Below are 8721 nucleotides of genomic sequence, written 5' to 3' on the forward strand. Positions count from 1 at the left end.
CCTCAATCCACAATCCTCAACCTTCAACACTCAATACTCAATCTTCAATCCTCAATCCTCAATCCTCAATCCTCAATCCTCAATCCTCAATCCGCAATATTCAATCCTCAATACTCAATCTTCAATCATCAATCCTCAATCCTCAATTCTCAGTCGTCAATCCTCAGTCATCAATCCTCAATCTTCAATACGCAATCGTCAATCCTTAGTCCACAATCCTCAATCCTCAATCCTCGTTCCTCAAACCTCAATCCTCAACCCTCAGGCTTCATCCTCAATCCTCAAACCTCAATCGTCAATCCTCAATATTCAATCATCAATACTAAATCTTCCATCCTCAATCCTCAAACCTCAATCCTCAATCCTCATTCTTCAATCCTAAATACCCAATCCTTAATCTTCAATCCTCAATCCTCAATCCTCAATTCTCAATCCTCAATCCTTAATCGTCAGACCTCAAACATCAATATTCAACCCTCAGTCCTCGTCCTCAATCCACAACCCTCAATCCTCAGTCATCAATCTTCAATCCTCAATCCTCAATCCTCAATACTCAATCCTCAATCTTCAATCCTCAATACCCACTCCTCAATCTTCAATCCTCAATCCTCAAACCTCAATCCTCAACCCTCAGTCCTCATCCTCAATTCTCAATACTCTATCCTCAATCGTCAATCCTCAATCTTCAATCCTCAATAATCAATCTCCGATCCTAGATCCTCAATCCCCAATCTTCAATCGCTAATCCTCAATATTCAATCATCAATCCCCAGTCATCAATCTTCAATCCTCAAACCTCAATCCTCAACCGTCAGTCCTCGTCCTCAATCCTCAAACCTCAACACTCAATCCTCAATATTCAATCATCAATACTCAATCTTCAATCCTCAATCCTAAAACCTCAATCTTCAATCCTCATTCTTCAATCCTAAATACCCAATCCTCAGTCTTCAATCCTCAATCCTCAATACTCAATCCTCAATCCTCAATCCTTAATCCTCAGACCTCGAACGTCAATATTCAACCCTCAGTCCTCGTCCTCAATCCACAACCCTCAATCCTCAGTCCTCAATATTCAATCATCAATATTCAATCTTCAATCCTCAATCCTCAATCCTCAATCCTCAATCCTCAATCCTCAATCCTCAATCCTCAATCCTCATTCTTCAATCCTCAATACCCAATCCTCAATCTTCAATCCTCAAACATCAATCCTCAATACTCAATCTACAATCCTCAATCCTCAATCCTCAATCCTCAATCCTCAATCTTCAACCCTCAACACTCAATCTTCAATCCTCAATCCTCAATCCTCAATACTCAGTCCTCAATCTTCAATCCTCAACACTAATCTTCAATCCTCAATCCTCAATCCTCAATCCTCAATCCTCATTCTTCAATCCTCAACACCCAATCGTCAATCTTCAATCCTCAATCCTCAATCCTCAATCCTAATTCCTTAATTCTCATTCTTCAATCCTCAATACCCAATCCTCAATTTCAATCCTCAATCCTCAATCCTCATTTCTCAATCCTCAATGCTCAACCCTCAGCCCTCATCCTCCATCCTCAATCCTCAATCCTCAATCGTCAATCTTCAATCCTCAATTCTCAATCTTCAATCCTCGATCCTCAATCATCAATCCTCAATCCTCAATCCTCAGGCATCAATACTCAATTTCAATGCTCAATCCTCAATCCTCAATCCTCAATCCTCATTCCCCAACCCTCAATCCTCATTCCTCAAACCTCAATCCTCAACCCTCAGACCTCATACTCAATTCTCAATTCTCAATCCTCAATCCTCAATCCTCAATCCTCAATCCTCAATCCTCAATCCTCAATCCTCAATCCTCAATCCTCAATCCTCAATCCACAATCCACAACCTTCAATACTCAATAATCAACCTCCAATCCTAGATCCTCAATCCTCAATCCTCAATCCTCAATCCTCAATCCTCAATCCTCATTCTTCAATCCTCAATACCCAATCCTCAATCTTCAATCCTCAAACATCAATCCTCAATTCTCAATCCTTAATCCTCAGTCCTCAGTCGTCGAACCTCCATCCCCGACGCTTAGCACTCATCCTCAATCCTCAGTCCTCAATCCTGAATCCTCAAGCCTAAATCCTCTACCGTCAGTCCTCGTCCTCAATCCTCAAACCTCAATGCTCAATCCTCAATATTCAATCATCAATACTCAATCTTCAACCCTCAATCTTCATCCTCAATTCTCAATCTTCAATCCTCGATCCTGAATCGTCAATCCACAATCCTCAATCCTCAGGCATCAATACACAATCTTCAATACTCAATCCTCAATCCTCAATCCTCAATCCTCAATCCTCAATCCTCAATCCTCAACCCTCAATCCTCATTCCTCAAACCTCAATCCTCAACCCTCAGTCCTCATACTGAATTCTCAATCCTCAATCCTCAATCCTCAATCCTCAATCTTCAATCCTCAATAATCAATCTCCAATTCTAGATCCTCAATCACCAATCTTCAATCCTTAATCCTCAATCTGCAATCCCGAATCCCCAGTACTCAATCTTCAATCCTCAATGCTCAATCCTCAATCCTCAATCCTCAGTCCTCAGTCCTCAATCTTCAATCCTCAATCCTCAATCCTCATTCTTCAATCCTCAATACCCAATCCTCAATCTTCAATCCTCAATCCTCAATCCTCAATCCTAATTCCTCAATCCTCATTCTTCAATCCACAATACCCAATCCTCAATTTCAATCCTCAGTCCTCAATCCTCATTTCTCAATCCTCAATCCTCAACCCTCAGCCCTCATCCTCCATCCTCAGTACTCAATCCTCTATCCTCAATCTTCAATCCTCAATACTCAATCTTCAATCCTCATTCCTCAATCCTCAATCCTCAATCCTCAATCTTCAATCCTCAATACTCAATCTGCAATTCCCAATCCTCAAACCTCAATCCTCAATCCTCATTACTCAATCCTCAATACCCAATCCTCAATCCTCAATCCTCAATCATCAATCCTCAATATTCAATCATCAATACTCAATCTTCAATCCTCAATCTTCATTCCTCAATACTCTGCCTTCAATACTCAATCCTCAATCATCAATCCTCAATCCTCAATCCTCAGGCATCAATACTCAATCCACAATACTCAATCGTCAAGCCTTAGTCCTCAATCCTCAATCCTCAATCCTCAATCCTCGTTCCTCAAACCTCAACCCTCAACCCTCAGTCTTCATCCTCAATCCTCAAACCTCAATCCTCAACCCTCATTACTCAATCATCAATACTCAATCCTCAATCCTCAATCCTCAAACCTCAATCCTCAATCCTCATTCTTCAATCCTAAACACCCAATCCTCAATCTTCAATCCTCAAACATCAATACTCAATTCTCAATCCTTAATCCTCAGTCCTCAGTCGTCGAACCTCCACCCCCGACGCTTAGCACTCATCCTCAATCCACAGTCCTCAATCCTCAATCCTCAAGCCTAAATCCTCTACCGTCAGTCCTCGTCCTCAATCCTCAAACCTCAAAGCTCAATCCTCAATATTCAATCATCAATACTCAATCTTCAATCCTCAATCCTCAATCCTCAATTCTCAATCCTCAATCCTCAATCCTCAATCCTCAATCCTCAATCCTCAATCCTCAATCCACAATCCTCAACCTTCAATACTCAATAATCAATCTCCAATCCTAGATCCTCAATTCTCAATCCTCAATCCTCAATCTTCAACCCTGAATCCTCAATCCTCAATACTCAATCCTCAATCTTCAATCCTCAATACTCAATCTACAATCCTCAATCCTCAATCCTCAATCCTCAATCCTCAATCTTCAACCCTCAACACTCAATCTTCAATCCTCAATCCTCAATCCTCAATACTCAGTCCTCAATCTTCAATCTTCAACACTAATCTTCAATCCTCAATACTCAATCCTCAATCCTCAATCCTCATTCTTCAATCCTCAACACCCAATCCTCAATCTTCAATCCTCAATCCTCAATCCTCAATCCTCAATCCCCAATCTTCAATCCTCAATGCTCAATCCTCAATCCCCAATCCTCAGTCCTCAGTCCTCAATCTTCAATCCTCAAACCTCAATCCTCAACCGCCAGTCCTCATTCTCCATCCTCAATCCTCAATCCTCAATCCTCAATCTTCAATCCCCAATACTCAATCATCAATCCTCAATCCTCAATGCTCAATCCTCAACCATCAGGTATCAATACTCAATCTTCAGTACTCAATCCTCAATCCTCAATCCTCAATCCTCAATCCTCAATCCTCAACCATCAAACCTCATTCCTCAAAACTCAATCCTCAACCCTCAGTCCTCATCCTCAATTCTCAATACTCAATCCTCAATCGTCAATCCTCAATCTTCAATCCTCAATAATCAATCTCCGATCCCAGATCCTCAATCCCCAATCTTCAATCGCTAATCCTCAATATTCAATCCTCAATCCCCAGTCATCAATATTCAATCCTCAAACCTCAATCCTCAACCGTCAGTCCTCGTCCTCAATCCTCGAACCTCAATACTCAATCCTCAATATTCAATCATCAATACTCAATCTTCAATCCTCAAACCTCAAACCTCAATCCTCAATCCTCATTCTTCAATCCTAAATACCCAATCCTCAATCTTCAATCCTCAATCCTCAATCCTCAATTCTCAATCCTCAATCCTTAATCCTCAGACCTCAAACATCAATATTCAACCCTCAGCCCTCGTCCTCAATCGACAACCCTCAATCCTCAGTCCTCAATATTCAATCATCAATATTCAATCTTCAATCCTCAATCCTCAATCCTCAATCCTCGATCCTCAATCCTCAATATTCAATCCTCAACACTAATCTTCAATCCTCAATCCCCAATCCTCAATCCTCAATCCTCATTCTTCAATCCTCAATACCCAATCCTCAATCTTCAATCCTCAATCCTCAATCCTCAATCCTAATTCCTCAATCCTCATTCTTCAATCCTCAATACCCAATCCTCAATTTCAATCCTCAGTCCTCAATCCTCATTTCTCAATCCTCAATCCTCAACCCTCAGCCCTCATCCTCCATCCTCAGTACTCAATCCTCTATCCTCAATCTTCAATCCTCAATACTCAATCTTCAATCCTCATTCCTCAATCCTCAATCCTCAATCCTCAATCTTCAATCCTCAATACTCAATCTGCAATACCCAATCCTCAAACCTCAATCCTCAATCCTCATTACTCAATCCTCAATACCCAATCCTCAATCCTCAATCCTCAATCCTCAATCCTCAATCCTCAATATTCAATCATCAATACTCAATCTTCAATCCTCAATCTTCAATCCTCAATACTCTGCCTTCAATCCTCAATCCTCAATCATCAATCCCCAATCCTCAATCCTCAGGCATCAATACTCAATCTTCAATCCTCAATCCTCAAACCTCAATCCTCAATCCTCATTCTTCAATCCTAAACACCCAATCCTCAATCTTCAATCCTCAAACATCAATCCTCAATTCTCAATCCTTAATCCTCAGTCCTCAGTCGTCGAACCTCCATCCCCGACGCTTCGCACTCATCCTCAATCCTCAGTCCTCAATCCTCAATCCTCAAGCCTAAATCCTCTACCGTCAGTCCTCGTCCTCAATCCTCAAACCTCAAAGCTCAATCCTCAATATTCAATCATCAATACTCAATCTTCAATCCTCAATCCTCAATCCTCAATTCTCAATCCTCAATCCTCAATCCTCAATCCTCAATCCTCAATCCTCAATCCTCAATCCACAATCCTCAACCTTCAATACTCAATAATCAATCTCCAATCCTAGATCCTCAATTCTCAATCCTCAATCCTCAATCTTCAACCCTGAATCCTCAATCCTCAATACTCAATCCTCAATCTTCAATCCTCAATACTCAATCTACAATCCTCAATCCTCAATCCTCAATCCTCAATCCTCATTACTCAATCCTCAATACCCAATCCTCAATCCTCAATCCTCAATCATCAATCCTCAATATTCAATCATCAATACTCAATCTTCAATCCTCAATCTTCATTCCTCAATACTCTGCCTTCAATACTCAATCCTCAATCATCAATCCTCAATCCTCAATCCTCAGGCATCAATACTCAATCCACAATACTCAATCGTCAAGCCTTAGTCCTCAATCCTCAATCCTCAATCCTCAATCCTCGTTCCTCAAACCTCAACCCTCAACCCTCAGTCTTCATCCTCAATCCTCAAACCTCAATCCTCAACCCTCATTACTCAATCATCAATACTCAATCTTCAATCCTCAATCCTCAAACCTCAATCCTCAATCCTCATTCTTCAATCCTAAACACCCAATCCTCAATCTTCAATCCTCAAACATCAATACTCAATTCTCAATCCTTAATCCTCAGTCCTCAGTCGTCGAACCTCCACCCCCGACGCTTAGCACTCATCCTCAATCCACAGTCCTCAATCCTCAATCCTCAAGCCTAAATCCTCTACCGTCAGTCCTCGTCCTCAATCCTCAAACCTCAAAGCTCAATCCTCAATATTCAATCATCAATACTCAATCTTCAATCCTCAATCCTCAATCCTCAATTCTCAATCCTCAATCCTCAATCCTCAATCCTCAATCCTCAATCCTCAATCCTCAATCCACAATCCTCAACCTTCAATACTCAATAATCAATCTCCAATCCTAGATCCTCAATTCTCAATCCTCAATCCTCAATCTTCAACCCTGAATCCTCAATCCTCAATACTCAATCCTCAATCTTCAATCCTCAATACTCAATCTACAATCCTCAATCCTCAATCCTCAATCCTCAATCCTCAATCTTCAACCCTCAACACTCAATCTTCAATCCTCAATCCTCAATCCTCAATACTCAGTCCTCAATCTTCAATCTTCAACACTAATCTTCAATCCTCAATACTCAATCCTCAATCCTCAATCCTCATTCTTCAATCCTCAACACCCAATCCTCAATCTTCAATCCTCAATCCTCAATCCTCAATCCTCAATCCCCAATCTTCAATCCTCAATGCTCAATCCTCAATCCTCAATCCTCAGTCCTCAGTCCTCAATCTTCAATCCTCAAACCTCAATCCTCAACCGCCAGTCCTCATTCTCCATCCTCAATCCTCAATCCTCAATCCTCAATCTTCAATCCCCAATACTCAATCATCAATCCTCAATCCTCAATCCTCAATCCTCAACCATCAGGTATCAATACTCAATCTTCAGTACTCAATCCTCAATCCTCAATCCTCAATCCTCAATCCTCAATCCTCAATCCTCAACCATCAAACCTCATTCCTCAAAACTCAATCCTCAACCCTCAGTCCTCATCCTCAATTCTCAATACTCAATCCTCAATCGTCAATCCTCAATCTTCAATCCTCAATAATCAATCTCCGATCCCAGATCCTCAATCCCCAATCTTCAATCGCTAATCCTCAATATTCAATCCTCAATCCCCAGTCATCAATATTCAATCCTCAAACCTCAATCCTCAACCGTCAGTCCTCGTCCTCAATCCTCGAACCTCAATACTCAATCCTCAATATTCAATCATCAATACTCAATCTTCAATCCTCAAACCTCAAACCTCAATCCTCAATCCTCATTCTTCAATCCTAAATACCCAATCCTCAATCTTCAATCCTCAATCCTCAATCCTCAATTCTCAATCCTCAATCCTTAATCCTCAGACCTCAAACATCAATATTCAACCCTCAGCCCTCGTCCTCAATCGACAACCCTCAATCCTCAGTCCTCAATATTCAATCATCAATATTCAATCTTCAATCCTCAATCCTCAATCCTCAATCCTCAATATTCAATCCTCAACACTAATCTTCAATCCTCAATCCCCAATCCTCAATCCTCAATCCTCATTCTTCAATCCTCAATACCCAATCCTCAATCTTCAATCCTCAATCCTCAATCCTCAATCCTAATTCCTCAATCCTCATTCTTCAATCCTCAATACCCAATCCTCAACTTCAATCCTCAGTCCTCAATCCTCATTTCTCAATCCTCAATCCTCAACCCTCAGCCCTCATCCTCCATCCTCAGTACTCAATCCTCTATCCTCAATCTTCAATCCTCAATACTCAATCTTCAATCCTCATTCCTCAATCCTCAATCCTCAATCCTCAATCTTCAATCCTCAATACTCAATCTGCAATACCCAATCCTCAAACCTCAATCCTCAATCCTTATTACTCAATCCTCAATACCCAATCCTCAATCCTCAATCCTCAATCCTCAATCCTCAATCCTCAATATTCAATCCTCAATACTCTGCCTTCAATCCTCAATCCTCAATCATCAATCCCCAATCCTCAATCCTCAGGCATCAATACTCAATCTACAATACTCAATCGTCAAGCCTTAGTCCTCAATCCTCAATCCTCAATCCTCGTTCCTCAAACCTCAATCCTCAACCCTCAGTCTTCATCCTCAATCCTCAAACCTCAATCCTCAACCCTCATTAATCAATCATCAATACTCAATCTTCAATCCTCAATCCTCAAACCTCAATCCTCAATCCTCATTCTTCAATCCTAAACACCCAATCCTCAATCTTCAATCCTCAAACATCAATCCTCAATTCTCAATCCTTAATCCTCAGTCCTCAGTCGTCGAACCTCCATCCCCGACGCTTAGCACTCATCCTCAATCCTCAGTCCTCAATCCTCAATCCTCAAGCCTAAA

Source organism: Calliopsis andreniformis, unplaced genomic scaffold (genome assembly GCF_051401765.1).
Source record: "Calliopsis andreniformis isolate RMS-2024a unplaced genomic scaffold, iyCalAndr_principal scaffold0035, whole genome shotgun sequence".
NCBI classification, from domain to species: domain Eukaryota; kingdom Metazoa; phylum Arthropoda; class Insecta; order Hymenoptera; family Andrenidae; genus Calliopsis; species Calliopsis andreniformis.